The sequence below is a fragment of the Dromiciops gliroides genome, chromosome 5 (assembly GCF_019393635.1).
Source record: "Dromiciops gliroides isolate mDroGli1 chromosome 5, mDroGli1.pri, whole genome shotgun sequence".
NCBI lineage: Eukaryota > Metazoa > Chordata > Mammalia > Microbiotheria > Microbiotheriidae > Dromiciops > Dromiciops gliroides.
The window spans coordinates 141404730-141424471 of record NC_057865.1 but is presented as its reverse complement, the minus strand read 5'-3'; positions in this window follow the sequence as shown (position 1 = coordinate 141424471).

The following is a 19742-nucleotide window of genomic DNA, read 5'->3' as shown; positions in this document are numbered from 1 at the left end:
TTCTGCATCTATTGAATCATATTATTTCAGTTAGTTTTGGTACTGATGCAATTATGATGATAGTTTTCCTAATGTTGTACCAGCTTTGCATTTGTGATAAAAAATTTCATCTTGTCATAGCATATTATCCTGGTGAAAATTGCTATAATCTCATTGCTAATATTTCATATAAAATTTTTACATCAATATTCATTAGGAAAATTGGACTATAATTTTTTCTCTCTTTTTTGGCTCTTCCTGATTTAGGTATCAGCACCATAGTTGTATCATAAAATGAGTTTGCTTATCTTTGCTTATTTTTCTAAATATTTTGTAGTTTTGGATTTTTTTCTTTAAAAGTTTAGTAGAGGGGCAGCTAGATGGCGGAGTGGTTAAAGCACCGGCCCTGGATTCAGGAGTACCTGAGTTCAAATCCGGCCTCAGACACTTGACACTTACTAGCTGTGTGACCCTGGGCAAGTCACTTAACCCCAATTGCCTCACTAAAAAAAAAAAAAAAGAAAAAAAAAAGAAAAGTTTAGTAGAATTCATTTGTGAATTCATCTTTCCCAGGAGACTTTTTCTTAGCGAGTTCATTAAGGGCTTCTTCAATTTCTTTTTCTAAAATGAGGCTAATCAAGTATTTTATTTTCTCTTATATAAAACTGGAAAATTTATATATTTTATGTAAATATTAATACATTTCCTTTAGTTTGTCAAATTTATTGGTATACAGTTGGGTAAAAAAGCTCCTAATTATTGTTTTAATTTCCTTTTCATTAGTTGTTAATTCACCCCTTTCATTTTTGATTCTGGTGATTTGGTTTTTGTTCTTTTTTAAATCAAATTGACCAAATGTTTATCTATTTTATGGGTTTTTGTTCATTAAGCCAGCTCTTAGTTTTATTTATTAATTCTGTAGTTTTATCACTTTCAATTTTATAATCCTTCCTTTGATTTCCAGAATTTCTAACTTAGTATTTAATTGGTGATTTTTTTCTAGCTTTTTTAGTTGCATACCCAGTTTAATGATTCCCTCTTTCTCTACTTTATTCAGGTAAGCATTTCAAGATATAAAATCTCCCTGAGAACTTCTTTGGCTGAATCCCATAAGGTTTGTTTTTTGTTTGTGTTGTTGTTGTTGTTGTTTTTAAATGGCACAATGACGGTTAAGTAACTTGCCCAGGGTCACAGAGCTAATAAGTGTCAAGTGTCTAAGGGTGGATTTGAACTCAGGGCTTCCTGATTCCATGGCCAGTGCTCTATCTACTGCACCACCTAGCTGCCTCACTGTGCCACCCAGCTGTCTCCCATAATATTTTTGGGGGGAGGAGGTAAGGCAATTGGGGTTAAGTGACTTGCCTAAGGTCACACAGCTAGTTGTGTCAAGTGTCTGAGTCTGGATTTGAACTCAGGTCCTCCTGAATCCAGGGCCAGTGTTCTATCCACTGCACCACCTAGCTGCCCCCCATAATATTTTATATGTTGTCTTATCACTGTCATTTTCTTTAATGAAATCATCAATTGTGTCTATGATTTGTTGTTTGATCCACTCATTCTTCAGGACGAGCTTATTTAGTTTCCAATTAATTTAAGTTCATTTTCCCATAGCACTTTATTATATGTAATTTTTATTGCATTGTGATCTAAAAAGTATGCATTTAATATTTCTGCCTTTGTGTATTTGATTGTGACATTTTTATGCCCTAATACAGTGTCAAGTTTTGTGTATATGCCTTGTACCACTGAGAAAATGGTATATTCACTTCTATCCCCATTCAATTTTCTCCAGAGATTTATGATATCTAACTTTTCTAAAATTCCATTCACCTCTTTAACTTCTTTGTTATTCATTTTTTGGTTAGATTTATCTAGTTTTGAGAGGAGGGCAAATGAGATGCTCCAGTAGTATAGTTATGTTGTCTATTTCATCCTGAAACTCACTTAATGTCTCTAAGAATATGGATGATATACCATTTGGTGTATAACATTTTAGTACAGATATTATTCCATTGTCTATGGTACCATTTAGGAAGCTGCTGTTTCCTTCTATATTTTTTTAAATTAGATCTGTTTTTGCCTTTACTTTGTCTGAGATATGGATAGTTATTCCTCCTTTTTTAAAATTTTAGCTGAAGCACAATATATTCTGCTCCAACCTTTTACTTTGCCTCTGCATCTCTCTGTTTCAAATGTGTTTCTTATAAACAACATACATTTTTATTCTTTAGAGACTCTAATATTCTATGACTAGCATTAATTAAATATAATATCTAGACAACATATTTTTTTGTTAAGAACATAAGGCTCTGTGTATGAAAGAAACTTGGGAATATTAAAATAATATGCAATTTTGTTAAGACAATCTGGTCTATTATTAAGATCCTCTTCAAATGTGGATCCAGATCATTGTCCATGTGCAATATCTGTATGCAGTGTAGAATACATACATGCATGCATACATACAGTGTCTGTATTATATATTTTTGTGTGCAGTACACACATGTGCATATAAATGTACAAATATTCATATATACACATACACATATGACATAAACGTGTGTATGTATAAGTGAACTCTTATGATGTCTGTCCAGTTCCATGTTATTGTCTGGACAATAAGCATCTGCCATTCACTTTTTCCCCCATTATTGATTGTCAAGGCAATCTCAAATTCTGAGTCATTATGGGTCTAATTTAGGATGTTTTAAAAACTGTTCTTAGTAAAGGGGAGGTGTAGTGCACGTATAGAAAGTTGGAAACATGTACCCAATGAAAAGAAACACTGAAGAAATTAATTGAAAACATTGTCAACAGAAATGTGTGACCAGCAAACAGATGTGTTATTTATATGAAAACAGCAAGGGAAAACAGGGACAAATCATGTGGTCCATTAATATCCATGAAATATATTTAAATAAAGAATACAAGTCATCCAAAGGACCCTATTTGAAGGAATTATTTCCAAAAATTGCCAAGAGTTGAATAGAACAGTTAGGAATGATGGGTAAAGTTTGAAATACTAGAGGAAGCACTATGTATACCAGTGAGGTTAAATATCCACCAGATTTTTAAAGATAGAATTTGATTTAACTTACATCATTAATATAGAAAAACTATTACAAAACTATCACATGAGAGCACAATGTGTTATGCATTAGTAGCTAATTACTTGTTAACACAAGGCAGCATAGAGTAAAGAAAGACCACTGGTATTAGAGATACTGTTTTGTCATTGACCCTGTGTGAGGTTGGGTAAGTCACTTAGACTGTGGATTAGAGTTGCCTTTTATAATGTAAATGGATTGGAAAAAAAACGATGGATAAATTTCCTTTCAGGACTTCCAGTGCAGAGCCAAGATGGTGGAGGAAAGGCAGTGAGCTCTCAAATTCACTACATGATCTCTCCAAAAACCCTCCAAATAATGCCATAGGACAATTCCTGGAGCAGCAAAACCCACAGAAGAATGTCCTGAAATCATCTTCCAATCAAAGACAGCTTGGAAGGTCAGAGGGAGGGAGCCACTGCACTGAGACAGGAGTGGAACCCAATGGCACAGTCACCCTGACACAGATCCAGTCCCAGGAAGGCCTCACCAGAGAAGGAGACCCCCAGAGACTCTGAATCAGCTGAAGCACCAGTGTCATCTGGAACTAAGCTCACAGTCTGGTGAGAGGACTGAGCCCTTGGCAGGGGGAGACTACAGGGGTCTCTGATGGTGCTGAGGTCCAGAACTTGGGTTTTTCACCCCTGCTGGGAACCAGGAGGTAGGCTTGAGTAGCAGGGGCCCAGGTTGGGGAGGGGCACAGGATCATCAGAGCTGACAACCACAAAACACAAAGCTGTTTGATTAGCAAGTTGGTCTGGGGTCATCTATGGACCAGGAAACAGGTCGGGCGAGGGAAGAACCTGATTCTCCTTAAATCATACCAACTGGGACTTCTTAAGCTTGGGATACTGCAGCCTGGAAATAGTGCCCCACTTTAAGAAGCTAAAAGTCAAGTCAAAGAAAGGCAAAATGAGCAGACAGAGAAAGGTGAGGACCATAGAAAGTTTCTTCAGTGACAAGGAAGATCGAGGTGAACCCTCAGGGGAAGCTGTCAACATCAGGGCCCCTATATCTAAACTTTCCAAGAAAAATATGAATTGATCTCCAGTCACAGAGGTCCTCAAAAAGGACTTTGAAGATAAAGTTGAAGAGGTAGAGGAAAAAATGGAAAGAGAAATGAGGGTGATGCAGGAAAGACATAAGAAAAAAGTCAACAGCATGAAAAGCCAAGTTGGCCAAATGGAATAGGAGGTAAAAAAGCTCTCTGATGAAAATAATTGCCTAAGAATTAGGATTGAATAAATGGAAGCCAGTGATTTTATGAGAAAACAAGACACAATAAAGCAAATCCAAATGAATGAAAAATAGAGGGCAATGTGAAATATCTTCTTGGAAAAACTACTGACCTAGAAAATAGGTGCAGGAGAGACAATTTGAAAATTATTGGTCTACCTGAAAGCCATGATCAAGGAAAGAGCTTAGACATCATCTTCAAAGAAATTGTCAGGGAAAATTGACCTGCTATTCTAGAAGCAGAAGGTAAAATAGATATTGAAAGAATCCACCAATCACCTCCTAAAAGAGATCCCAAAAGGAAAACTCCTAGGAATATTATAGTCAAATTCCAGAGCTCTTAGGTCAAGGAGAAAATATTGCAAGCTGCCAAAAAGAAAGAATTCAAACGTGAGAGGCTATAGTCAAATTATTTGTTAGATTTAAGCTTCATTTTCTTCATATGTAAAAAGGGGAAATGTCATACATATTGCCTAGGTTTATTTTGATGATAAAATGAGATAAAATATGTAAAGTACTATATTAATGTCAGTGCTCATTATCACTATTCCATTATCAAAGTACATGTATATGATGGTTGGTTTCAATTAAATTCAATGGATATTTTATTGAACATTTACTTTACACTTAGAATTGAGGAAGTAATAATGGGAGGCTAAAAGGAGCATGTGCCACTGTCTCTACCCTCAAAATACTTTATAATCTACTGGGATAGACAAGAATTACTTCTAGTTATTATTGCTATTTATAATGTAGAGTTATAATTCTAAAACCTTATTCACTCAGTATGGAAATATCTTCTTCTCAATGTTGGAAGCCTAACAACTTGGACAATGGAAATGAGTTTCCATCAGAATGATGCATTTCAAATTAAGCTCCTAAAATGACTTTAAGTTACAAAGTCTTGAACTCTGATTTCCCTAATAATTTCAATGAAGAGGTGTAGGTCAATGGTGTTTGTGACAACAGCAATTAGATCTACTCAACTAAAAACTATAATGCAGAGTCTCCCTAGCATGCTCCAAGGGGTCTAACATTGCTCACATCATGCCAGTGTGCTATAGAAGCTTTATGTTGGCAAAATCCATGAGGGAGTTTCATAACATCTTCAAATCCATGTAGGATGAGGCACAATCATAATAATTTTCCTTTTAGAAATATGAACATCAGTAGTAGCAGATGCAAATTATGTTTTAGAAAGGGCAATATATTTTGTCTTCAAAAGCTTCATATAAGGATCAGCATTTGGCATGTGGAGATGAAAGATCTTTTGAGATTAATTTTATGTATTTCTTTACTGAATATAAACATAGGAAAAATGGGATTTTGTAATGGCATGAGGATATGAAACCTTGACATAAGTCTCATCTAATACCTACATGTATTCTTCTGTCCTTACCAAGTAGAATTAGCTAAGGTGCACTTAACTGAATTGAAACTATCCCATGGCAGTTTAATCAACACTTTCTTTTCTTTTGCCAAGATGCCATCTGGGAGTATGGTGTTTTTTTTTCCATTGAAAATGTGCTCCTGATGCAAATTTCATTGTCTATTCTGTCAGGAAAACATTTATTCCAATGGGTAGACAAATCCAGACAATGTTCTTTTCTGTCAGCAATGACGATAAATTTCATTTCATTTCCAATGAGTAAATTTTCTGAAGTTAGTGGAGTGATTGGCAATTATTTTTATTTTTATTTACTGCTACTCTTTTGCATTCAAATGACGGATCTTTTGTTACTTTTGTTTTTCTATGAACATTAAAAAGGTTTTTTTTCCATTTCTTATAAACTGACATCTTCATTGAGATGCATGTCAGGTAAGTAGACATACTTGACAGTTATAATTCTTCAAGAAAATAATATATATGTTTTAAAAGAAAATCTCAAAGGGAAAACTTGCACCTTAGGATGGAATTTAAAGAGAAGAATCATCACAGCCTCAGGTTAACAATCATTTCACCACAGTTAAGAAAAATGCCTTGAATAATCATTGAATAATCCAGAAACTGAAGACTAAATTATGCTTTGATGTTGGTGTTCAAATGAATTTTACTGTCTAATTAATCCAGAATAAATTTAACCCTAAGTCATTTTCATGGTAATGTGAATCATGAAATGAGTGAATTTTCCAAAGGCTTTCCAAAGCACTCGCTATTTCTTTGCTCTATGTCTGTACAAATAACATACTTATAGATCACCAGAAGGTCAGTAAGAACAAGCATGAAAAAATAACAGGGAGTTTTAGTATGCACAAGTCAAATATTTTCTCTCTGTGTGTTTCTAAGTAAAATATTTATGTGAACATGTGTGAGTGTATGTGTGTGTGTGTGTGTGTATGTGTGTGTGTGTGTGGAGGGGGTAGTTCTGAAGTAAACTGGACTAATAACCATCTAACACAAATTACAGGTCAACCTAAAAGCAGGGGTTCCAGGAATCCCCATTAGACCAATTGCAGATAAGGATTGTCATACTAACTTCTAGACAAAGCTGCCTTCTGAAATTATAACGGGGAACAAGAACTTCTCTATTGATATGATGGGTATGTGCTATGGCCCTCTTCGTTTTTGAGATAATGCCCGATCCGTATTCTGTAATTTCATTAGGGCTTTCAACTAGAGGAGGATTTGAAAGAGTCTGGTAGATGTATGCTACAACATATTAGAGAAAGGTAAAAACAAAGCAAAAAAAATAATTTTAAAGAAAAAGATAAAAAGGAAAAATACTTAGCAAATTGGTAGAAATCAATGTCAACAGATTAGGGATTTTAAGAATACAAAAGTAGTGCCAACTAAACTTCTTCCTGATAGTTAGTATGTTTCTATGTCTTCTATCTTGGGGAAAAAAAACTGTCTTTGGCTCCAATAATTCCTTAAGCCCTTGTCCTACCTTTCTTTTCCCATTCATTGCCAAACTTCCAGAAAGAATAGCTGATACTCAAAGACTCCACATTCTTACCAACTTGCTTACTCCTGAACTTCTGATTGCATTCTGAAACTAGTGATTCCAAAATTATTAATGACTTCCCTATTACCAAATGCAGTGTATTTTCTTCAGTTTTAAATTTTCTTGACTTCTCTTTAGGTTTTGGAAATGATGGCCACTTCCTCTATGTTTTCAAGACAACACCTCTACTTTTGTCCTTAATTCCATCTCTTCCTGCATCTTAAAAACAAAACAAAACAAAACTTTCCCTCTGTCTCTCTCTGTCTCTGTCTCTGTCTGTCTCTGTCTCTCTCTCTCTCCTATTTATTGCATAACTTTTTTGATACTATCAAAATTTATAGGTCTTCTTCATGCTTAAAAATGTTCGTTTCAGGGGCAGCTACATCGTACAGTGGATAAAGCACTGGCTCTGGATTCAGGAGGACCTGAGTTCAAAATTGACCTCAGACATTTGACATTTATTAGTTGTATGACCCTGGACAAGTCACTTAACCCTCATTGAGCCACCAAAAAAAAATTATTCAATTCATTCTTAAGTTTTGTCCCATATGTCTCTTTTATTTCACAGCCAAACACCTAATAAACAAACAAATACCTCTCTATACTACTTGTTTCTAAATAACAATCATTTTCTAATCCTTTGCAATCTGGCTTTTAATCTCATTACATTATTCTATCTCTCCAATTTTGAACCAATGCAAGATGGTTTTGATTTCATAATACAATATTAATTCTGGGAGTATCATGCTATCATATTCTAAATTGTTTATTTGATCATTTGATAAAATTCTATAAAGCATTTCCCTGGCAAATTGGTTGCCATGGCAAGTGTAAATTAATTCTAGAAGCATTACTTACTAATCACAAAAAAGGGGGAACATTTGCAAAAGTTCTTTTTAATGTTCATATAATCGAATTTATTATTGCCATAAATAGGGACATATTTTGCAAAATAATAATGGGAAATTTGGGGATTTTAGGTATCAAAATTAAAAATGTTCTAGACTTACTAAAAATAAATAAAAATTCAGTTCAAATGTTATATAAGGGTTTCTTTTTTATGCTATTGCAACTACATTTTGAACTCAATAGTATGGGCTTATTTTTGTAAAGATTCTTATTCTTTTAAGATTGTGTTTTAACTTGTATTAAAATATGTTCTGATTTTTCACAAAGGTAATTATATACTTAGTAAAAAAAGTTATTACTTGAAATTATTGAATAATTGTATATTATATTCTGAGTCTAGGTAGATTCACATTTTTTGTGGTCATCATTATCCTCAAATTTTAAATCCATATGAGACTTGGATTATGGGAACTTATCATTTAAGACATTAATTGCCTTCATTCTGAGTTACCAAATGCCAGTTGGCCAAGATGCCATCTAATCACAAGAGGAATACATACAAGAGCAGACATTGAACTGTTACAAAAGGGGAGATAGGCACAAAATCCAGGGACTGCGCTGCCTTGGGAAAGGCTGAAAGAATGATTATCGGCAAGAGTAAAGGTTGGATTTTCTTGGTTTAATTTTTCCCCACATGGTACCAGGTGGCCAGGTTATGCCATCTCATTGGACACCTGACTTCAATTCCCCCTCCTATATGCCTGATGGCATGGACATCTCAATCCTATGCATCTGATTAAGCTTGACTCAGTTTGCCCTCTGTTTCTACTATGGTAACCCCATAATTATCTCAGATGTCATGATAAATACAATGCTGGATTTGGCCTTGATATCTGCTACCAATTATATTAGATCCTTTAATTTCTCATAATGGCATGAGGATAATTATGCAGATGATGGAAAAAATGATGAAACAAAGATAAAATGTATTTTCTAAATTACTATCACAATTGTCTTCTCAATTTATTATCTACAGGGGTGAATGTAGTAATATTAAGTTTTAGATAATGCTTCAATTTTTGTTTTTATTATATGTTTCATGTGTAACAACTGGACAATAATTGTAAAATTTCGAAAAGATTATGAATTTCCTTAGACATGTTTTTGAGAACTCTCATTGTTTGATTTGATTATTGGCAAAGCTATTTAAAGTTGTGTTAAGGTCAATTTCGTAGGAAAATTTCCCAGCTGATTACCAGTATCTGAAACACTTAAGGTACATTACAATCACACCTGAAACTCTACAGCTGAGACTTGCTAGTCTTGATCATCAGTATCCATACCTGAACGACTTTGATTCCACAACTTCACCCAGATGACATCCCAAGAATCATCTGAAAAAAGATTTCCAAAGACTTAAATGGACACTTTCCTGTTTTCCTTTTCTCCATTGCATACACTGTTTATAATGTGCACTTACTAAAGGAGAGTTCCCCCGTTTAGGATTTCACTGTTTGTAATGTTGACCTGCTAAAAGGGGAGTGCCCCCTTTAGCCTTTGTTAATGCATTGCTCAATTTCTTTTTCTCTCTTTTCATTGCCTTTACTTTGTTAATAAGTATCTTTAATGTTATTGCTTCATGTAAGGAAACTATGTTTCTTATGTGTGAGAATCAGAGCGCTACGCCCCTGCTGAGAAAGACATTGTGAGAACCAGGGCCGCTCTGCCCTGAGGAGAAAGTATGTGACTAGCATCCAGAAGTTACATCTATTCATAGAACCATTACACCTATTCATAGAACTTCATGTAAGTCATGTCAATCAATGCTACCAGCCAATTAGCTTGGAAGTGTGTGTGAGGACCATGCCTGAGTGGGCCCACAGGGAACTTCTGCTCAGAGAGAATGGAAGATTCTTCTTTCAGTTGGAGGTCGTGGTAGGGGCAAGTATAGGGCGAGGAGAAGCTAGGCTCTTTCCTTCCAAACTACACGTGTTCACTTTATTAATCCCTAATATACTTTAATAAATATTTAATGCCCAAAGAATGGTGCTATGAGAATCTAAGGTGAGCACACAATAGATTTTTATACATCACAGTTAGATTTTAACCATCACACCTGTCACCTTAATAGATTTTTGTGGTCAGTACATTTTGGTGTTGTTTGTTTGTTTCCCCACACTATTTCTTGATTTTAAACTTTTTGTTAATGTTGGGCTCTGTTCTCAATTGGGGGTGAGGTGGAGGGGCAATGTCTCAAGCTTCAGTCTTTTCCACAATACTGTTGTTAGAGCTAGTTTTCTTTTTTTTTCTTTCGGGGGTGGTGGTGCTTGTGGTGGTGAATGGAAATCGTAGGTGCTTCTAAGGTAGAGTGGCCTGGGGAGAGGTGTGATCATTGATCTACTGGTCTGTACTTGTGCCCTTACCCAGGAACGGCCCCTGATATTTTTTGATTAAAATCAATACTCTTCCTCAAGATCCCTGATACTTTGGGACCAAAAGTGATGGTTCCCCTGAGAGCTCCAGCTTTCTCTTGAATAAAAGTGCTACTTCCTATCCTTGAACTATGGCCCAGAAGTGACATAGCCAATAAAGTGGTCAAAAAATATTAAGTCCTGCATCTAGTCCTAGAACATGGGTCCCCTGTGATATTTTTTCTGACCAATGGCCAGGTCACTTTACCCTCTTGTAGTTAAGATTTCCCAAAGCTACTGTTGCTTTTGTCACCACTACCTACTCCCACCACTGTTGGATGTTTCATCCACAAGACCTTGTATTCAGCCACCTCCCTCTTTCTGAACTGTCAGGCTGGAAGTATGACTTGCTCTTTCCTTTTTTGGTTCTGAAAGTACAGACTTCAGTTTGAGGCATTATTTTAAAATTATTTTCAGGAGAACTTTGGGAGAACTCAGCTGAGTGCTTTTTCTAACCTGCCATCTTGACTGCAGCCCTAGAAGTCCAAGGCAATGTTTTATAACCAACATATATAATAGGTACAAATGTTAGAGGTCTAAATAAACTAAGTTAAAAAGAAACACAATGAGTCAAAGAATATGAAAGAAGAAAAATAAATATTTATATAAAAAAGAATGAATACAATGAGGCAACAGAGGCAACAGAAAAATTTACAGGAGGTACCTAAAGCAGTCTTAAGGAATACATTAATATATAACATAATGATTATAATAACATAACAATATAACACTGACACAAAGAGATATGATAAAATAATTATATTAATAAGAGAAAAGAAAAGATCTTTGTTAGCAAGACAATGTTAATGAACATAAATTCCTTTCCCAAATATTCTGTCTTTAAAACTTAAAATCTTTTAGCTTTGTCAGAAGAGTAGTTACACATATTGTACCTAACAACTCATCAATTTTATATATAATAGCTTATTTAGCTATTCCTGAATTGATGAGTGTCACCTTTGGGGAAGTATAATTGTATTTTTGTTTTGTCAGCATCAAAAGAGCTGCTACATATTTTATTTTACCTGAAAGACTGTTTCCTCTTTCATTAATTTTTTTGTCTTATTTTTTTCACTTGTTCTATATACCTTGTCTTAAAAATCTTTCTTCTTTTTACATAGCCTTTTTCTTCTTGTCTTTTTTCTTCTAAATGAAATATTTTCTTCATCCTACCAAATTTCTATGAGTCCCTCTCCTCCTTCTGTGTGTAAACATATATTTGCATATATGTGTATATATACACACACATACATATGCATGTATATGTGTATTTTTATATATGCACATATATAAACATACATATATACACATACACATACATATATATGTGCTTATATATGTATGTATACACACATACATATATGTATACACACTTAAGTCTTTTAACATAAGTAATTTTCCTTCTTCAGCTCTTTTTTTTTTCCTACTTAAGTTCTCCTAAATTTCTTCTCTTTAAATTCAATTTCTGGCTTTTCTCACATTGAAAATCCTCTCAAATTTGATACAAAACTTCTTTCTTTGGGGCAGCTAGGTGGCACAGTGGATAAATCTGGCCCAGTATTCAGGAGGACCTGATTTCAAATGTGGACTCAGATACTTCATACTTACTAGCTGTGTGACCTTGGGCAAGTCACTTAACCCTCATTGTCCCACCCCCCGCCCCCCTCCCAAAAAAACACCAAAGAACAAATCAAAAAAATTTTTAAAAACAACTTCTTTCCTTTTGAATCTAAACTCATCGTTTAATTCAATTTGATAAATTTTACTAAGCATGTACTCTTTGCCGGGTACTATACTAAGTGCTGGGAATATAAATAAGACAAAGAAATACAGTTTTTGTCCTCAAGTAACTTACAGTCTGGTGGGGGGGGGGAGCAACAAACAGGTACACACATGCACACATATACATACACAAAAGAAAGCAGAAGTTATAGGGAGCAGTGTGTGTGTATGTGTGTATGTGTGTATGTGTGTTTGTGTGTGTGTGTGTGTGTGTGCATGCCCATGTATCCAGCAGAAGGGGTAGAGAGCTGCAGGTGGAAAGTGAAGTGATTTGAAAAGTCCAAATGTAGCCCTTTATAAAGGAAAGCATTGGGAGGAGTTTCTCATTTTACCGTTTAGCCTCCAATCAAAAGGGAGAGGTGGGTGAGGGAGGTGGGAAGGAGTTGTATATCCAAGGTTGAGTTAACAACATAGTGATGCTATTTGGAGTTGAAACCAAGCAGCATTATAAATGGAAAGTGGAATCCTGATCTTAATTATATGCTTCTCCTACTGAAAAAATAGTAAAGTTGCATATCTCTTTTGGTCCTTAATACACAAGACCACAACTATTTGTTTTATCATCTCTTTAACAAGAACCTAAAACTCCTGTGTATTTTCCATTATCTTTCACTTGATCATTAGATAAATATTTCATTTTAGGGTATAATTTGGTCAAATTAATATCACATTCTACCTAAATATTAATCAAATTATTATCATATAATGACTAAAAACTAGGAGACTTACTATTCCATTCATTTAAAAATGGTTATCTTTACTTCTGCATATGAGGTATTGAGTCAAATATCAAGACTCCACTATCATTGATGATGATCACTAAAGACAATACAACCCTGTAGACATTTTCTGTTTCAAATTTAGTTGCCTTTTTTTCTGTGATTTTTATGTATAAATTATCTCACTCACCATAGAAATGACATAGTATTTGGAGTGAGAGGGTTCAAACCCTTCCTTTGCTATTTTTCCTTGGGCAAGTCACTTTGCCTCCTGCATCTCAATTTCTTTTTCTCTAAAATCAGGGAGTTGGACTCTCAGGGTCCTTCTAGCTCTAATTTATGACCCTGTGAAATTTTTGGTATCTTTTCTTGTCTTTCCTTCCACTCCTACACTGTTGAACTGAAAGCTATTATATATATATATATATATATATATATATATATATATATATATATATATATATATATACACACACACATACAAACATATATACATATGTACACACATATGTATATAATATATACATGTGTGTATAATTACTCTCCTCCCCAACCACACACCCTGTGAGGTCACGATTCACAAAGTGATCAATCTAGGTCATGATAATATCTGAACCATGCTTATCTAGTTATCAAGTGCCTTATCAAGTTGATAATCAAAGTATTTCCAAATTGATAGAACCTGAAATCACTTCCATATGCTCTAGGAATCCATGTTTAATCTCATTTACATCCTCAATAGCAAGGAATTTGAGTAATTTTTTCAAAAGTATTTAATATTAAATTGAATTGAAATTGAAAAATGCAGGGCATGGATAAGTGTCAAAGTTAGAACTGTTAGCATCAAAAGAGGGTTTTTATTATTTGTTTCTGTTTTTATTTTGTGATTATTGATTTAGTCTTCTAAATTTGTTTGGAAAAGAATCTTTCATAGAGGAAACTCAACTCTACTGCCATAACTTGAAGCTAAAACATGAGATAAACATTACAGCTCAAGCTGTTTGTTCTCCACTGATAATTTAAAATCCTGCACTATTTTAAAAACCTAACTTCACAAACTACAAAATTTATATGATCTTTCAGGACAGTAAAACAAATGAATTTAGGATGGAGGAAAGGAAGTCACAATTTCCTCTCAGGAATTTTGAAACTATTGAAAAACTAGAGTAATAGGAGAACTAAAAATATGTGTTTTCAGAACCAGTCAATGAGCAACACAAAGCTAATGAATATATTCAGGTCATACATAGAAAAATACCAAAACATCTCTGAGTGAGGTGATTTTCAAATTCTACTGCAGAAGTAGGAAGACCTGTTTTGGCAGGTGCTCATATGAGAAAGATTTGAAGAGTTTAATAGACTGGAATCTTAAAACAAGCTATCAGCTTAATGTGACAGTCAAAGATACTAATATGTTTTATCCTGCAGTAATAGACACATATTACAAGGGGAATAGAGAGCTTATTGTACCCTGCACTGGCCTGATGATATGGTGTAAGGTTCAGTTTTAAAATCTATATTTTTAGAAAGCATTTAACAACTTGAACTTGTTCAGAGAAGTATGACAATAGATAGTAAGGATTGAGTGAGATCTTAGTATCATTTAAAGAAAATGTAAATATTTAACTTAAGAGATTTGGAATTTCAGAATTCAAAGGTGTCTCAGATTATCTATTCCAATCTCTGCTAAAGCAGGAATTTCATTTGAAAATTCAAAATAAGTGGTTATTGCTATTATTAGAGGACTTTAAATAGTGCCACTAGCTCACCTCCTGCCTGAGTACCATTGGGAGCTTATCCAATATGAGAGAGGTTATGTTAATTTTTTTAAAAATATTGAACTGAAACCTGCTTTACTATAGCTCCCAAAACAACAGACCTATCCTTCTTGCATGAGGCAATCTTTTAGATATATTTAATAGACCAACATGGTTTTTCAAAGTTTCCTCTTTAAGAGGCTAAACTAAATAGTTTTTTCAAACGAAGTCCATAAAAGATCATTTCAATCATCTCAGCACTATGGCCTCCCTCTTTTGTTCATATTCCATCTTGTCAATGGCAATTCTCAAATGGGGTCTCCAAAATTTAATATATTTATTTCACATGTAGTCTGACTGGGGTACAGAACAAAGTCAGAATATAATTTCTTTAATTCAATTCAAGATTTCATTAATGTTTATATTTTCCACATCTCATTGCAGTCTTTTATTATTGAATTTGCAGTTTACTTAGGACCTCTAGACCTTTTGTCACATGAATTGATTTTTAGCTATATCTTCCCTTCCAGTACTTCTGCAATTAACTTTGAAAACCCCAAGTTCAAGACCTTACATTTTTCACTATCATATTTCATCTTGCTAGCTTCATTCATTTGTTCAAAACTGCAGAGAAAAGTAAATGATATTGATTCTGATGAATGTATTAGCTAACCTTCCCAGCCAACTTCATGTCATTTGCAAAACTTGAAGAATAGAAAAGAAGGCTCTGGGAAAGGGGAACCAAGGGGAGGAAAAGACAATAGTTATTTTAAAATATTTGAAAGGACATCTTTGTGGAACATAGCTCAGTGTCGCAAGAACTTTGGTGTTAGTTACACATAACTAATAGCAGGCAAATTTAGTCCAGAAGTTCGAGATCAAGCTTTGCAACTGAGTCTTATAAGAATATAAATTTCTTGAAAAAGAACTCCCTATTTGAGAAGAAATGCTGGAAAAGTGAAAGTAGTTTGGTAGAAATTAGGATTAGATCAACTATGTACGCCAAATATTATAATAACTCAAACTACATGTATGACCTGGGATTTAAGGGTTATATAATTTTTAAAAATAACATATTAGATGCCTTTTATAGTGATGATTAGTAGAATTCTTAACTCAACAGTGAATAAAGATGATCAAAAATGATAACAAAGATAATTAAATAGAATTGAAATGTTTTTGCTTAAAGAACCAAAATTAAATTATGATAAAAATTTAAACTTATTAAAAAATAAAAATATTTTCAAGTGCTTTTGATGACAGTCTGTCATCTAAGATATATAATGAATTAATACAAATGTATTAGGCCAAAAGAAATTTTCAATTGGATAACGGCTCAAAGTTTATTAAAAAAAAGTCTCAAAACAACTGTGAATTATTATAAATTATACTGAAGAATGTTTTGAATAGGAATGTTAATAGGCACAAATGAGATATAAAATTCATTGCAAACCTTAAAACTCAATTTAAATACCTATTATTATTATTATTATTATTATTATTATTATTACTATTAGCCTGTATTACAGGCCTTCAATCTGGGATAGTATTTAATTCCCTGAGTCTTCTATTAAATTCCTGTTTAGCTCAAGCAATATTTATAGAGTAAAAAGTGGTATATTGGTAAATTTCTAATAATTGAACTGTCCCCTCCCACAAAAATGTACACACTTAAATTTACATACTTAATCTGCATAAATAACACTACCAAGTCTAATCAATCAACAAATCAAGCCCTGATTATTGCATTGTCATTTCTGAAGTGTTAATGCTTATACTCAAAATTTTAAAATCAACCCTCAAAAGCATGTCTGTGCAGGCTGCAGCAAGTATCCACTAATAGAAGATATAGAAATCATCTTATATTTAGCAAATTACCAAAGATGACAGAATTTGGAAACAATCAGTGTTGGAGGAGCAGTGAAAACAGACATACCAAAACACTCTTGGGGAATCTTCACAATAGTAGTACTATTTCAGAAAACAGTTTGGAATTAAGCCAAGAGGGTGTCTATACATTTTACCCAGAGACCCCATCATTTGAAATACAATTCAAGGTAGTCAGAGATATAAAATTAAAAGTACCATATGAACTAAAATATTAACAGTACCATTTGGTTGTATCAAAGAACTAGAAATAAAGTAGATATCCATTGACTACAATAGAGTTAACAAATGTTGGTATGTGGATCTAATGGAATAATATTATGTCCTAAGGAATGATAAATTTGATGAATTAAGAGAAGTATGAAAAGACATAAAATGATACAATGTGATAAAAAGCAGAATAAGAAAAATACACAGACAATAAAAATGTAAATAGAAATTAAAACCAAAATTTTGGTTATTTTATTTGAAAAGTAAGCCCTTGATATATTTCTTGATATATTTCTATTTGACAATTACAACTTTAAAACTTAATGTAGACCTTTTAAACCTAAGTTTGAAAGAGGATTGAGCTTGGTACATAAAGGCAAGACTTTTTTGACAATGAAAATCAAAACCAAGGCTTTATGAAATGACAGAATCTTAATAGAAGAGAGATAATGTGTGTTTATTTTTCTCCTCATTACTGGGGCTCTTAATATCCAGAAATTCTAAAAGTAATGAACCTTTAAGGACCTTGAAATTACTTCTATTATCTTATGGGGAAGAAAGAAAACCTAAGATAAGGACTCAAGTTGAAGCCAGGAAGCAGGAGCAGAGGTAACTTCTGCAAGTTAGGAGTGGCAGGTAGCAACCATAAGACCTGTGGAGGATTATCAACTAGCAATCATATGGAACCAGCAAGGAACAAGCTGGGATAATTGAGCAGAGATTTCCACACAGCAGACCAGTGTGGAACAAAGACAAATCAAGCAACATGATGACTATGTAATAATAAGAACAACTAACATATGTAGAGTTCTTTAAGGTTTATAAAACCCTATACATATATTGCCTCATTTGATTCCCACAATTCAGTGAGGTAACTGCTATTATAATTTCTAGGATACAGATCAGAAAACTGAGTGTGAGATTAAGTAACTTGCCGAGATTCATGCATCTATGGAGTCAAGATTAAAAATCAGGTCTCGCTGATGTCAAGTTCAATTTACTCCTGAGAAAAAAGACTATATTTGGACTCTTTTCAGAGCCCTAAAGGCAGAGAGTGAATTCGGTTTCAGGCCAAACAGCTTTTTGCGCCCCTCCCCCCCCTCCCCCCGCAAACCTCCCAGCAGGGGGCCACTTGGCACAAGAGGTGTCCAGCCAAGGCTCCTGGGCCGGAGGCCCAAGCAGGGCATGAAGAAGGGCTTGGGTTTTGTGGGAGTCAGGCTGGGTTGGGAGTTTGCTTTGAGGTGCATGAGGTGATCCCCACATGGCTTAGAGCTCAAGCCCTGATTTGAGTTTTGTTTTGAAAGGTTATGTTTACACAAGCACTATTTAATGGGGAATGGGAACATTCTTATTCCAGCATAGGGTTGGGGCCTAAAGCCACAATCTGATTGGTTGATAAACAGAGCAATCTGATTGGTCAAACCCCAAGACAGGTTTTCTTTCTTGAAGAGTTATGTATGTTCACATAGTATTGTTCTGAAGGGATGGGGGGGGGGTGACACTCTTGCCCAGAATAGGTTAAGGCCTGGTATCATAGTTTATAAAATCTGATTGGTTAACTGGTACCACCTGATGGGTTCTTAGGCTATTACTGTTATTCTGTATAAATAGCAACTGTAATAACTATAGAAACTGAAATGTAAATGAGGGGTATCAAAAGGCCTTAATGTTATTGGTCAGAGGGGATCCCTTGAGAGGTATAAATAGAGGTGAGGGACCTCACTTCAGTGCACTCTCCAGCACATTCAGAAGAGTGCCCATCTTTGTGAAGATGAATAAAGCCTTTACTCACCAACTGCTGCCCACTTGGGATTTTTGAATAGCAACCTGCTAGCAACACTAGGACTGCCAACACTTGAGCTGCTGACACTCAAGTTGCCAACACTAGAGCTGCTAACACTAGATCTGTGCAACAGGAAGAGTGGTTAGCTGCATTTCCAATACTGCTACACCACCATATTTCTTAGTAAAAGGCCATCCCCATAAAGAATCAGCAGCCTTAAATGTGTTGCCTGAGCAATATTCTTTGGCCACACGTTCCCTAAAAGTGTGCCCCTCCATGCTTTTTTCCTAGGTGTGTCAAGTCTTCCCATTAATAATGTGTGCAGTTATGGGAGAAAGTGTCTCAGTGTTATGGGGCAAAGACTCTATTGCTACTTTCCTTGTTATTTCACTGGAGTCTTTTGCTTTAAACAACTTAGGCTCTAGCTGAAAGATGTTTGTGTGAACATGTGAGCTATGCTTTTGGGTAAAGAAGTAGGCACAGAAAATCTGACATGTGGAATATTTTGTTTGGGTATTGCTCTGAAGTGCTATGTCAAAAAGTAGTTGTAAACATTTCACAGGTCTGCCAATATTGTGATAGCATACCTGTCTTTCCACTGTTCCTCCAACATGAACTGCTTTTGGAATAGGCTGAAATATAAAGGTGTTTATCTTTGGAAAAAAAGAGACTTAAAGGTGAAGAATATTGAAAAGCAGTTAATTAAAAGCAAGGCATGTGGAGCAGTCAACATCCTTGTTTTGCCTAGTCCCAAAGAGAAGAACTGGTAGCAAAGAAAAGTCTATAAACTTTGGAATTCTCAAAAAGAAGAATTGAAAGAAGAAGAAGAAGAAGAAGAAGAAGAAGAAGAAGAAGAAGAAGAAGAAGAAGAAGAAGAAGAAGAAGAAGAAGAAGAAGAAGAAGCAGAAGCAGCCGCTATGGCCACCACCTACGGAGTTTGTAAGTTCTTAATGTTTTTGAAGAGTGATTAGATGATCACTTGTTGAGAATATTGTGAAAGATTCACTTTTTAAGATA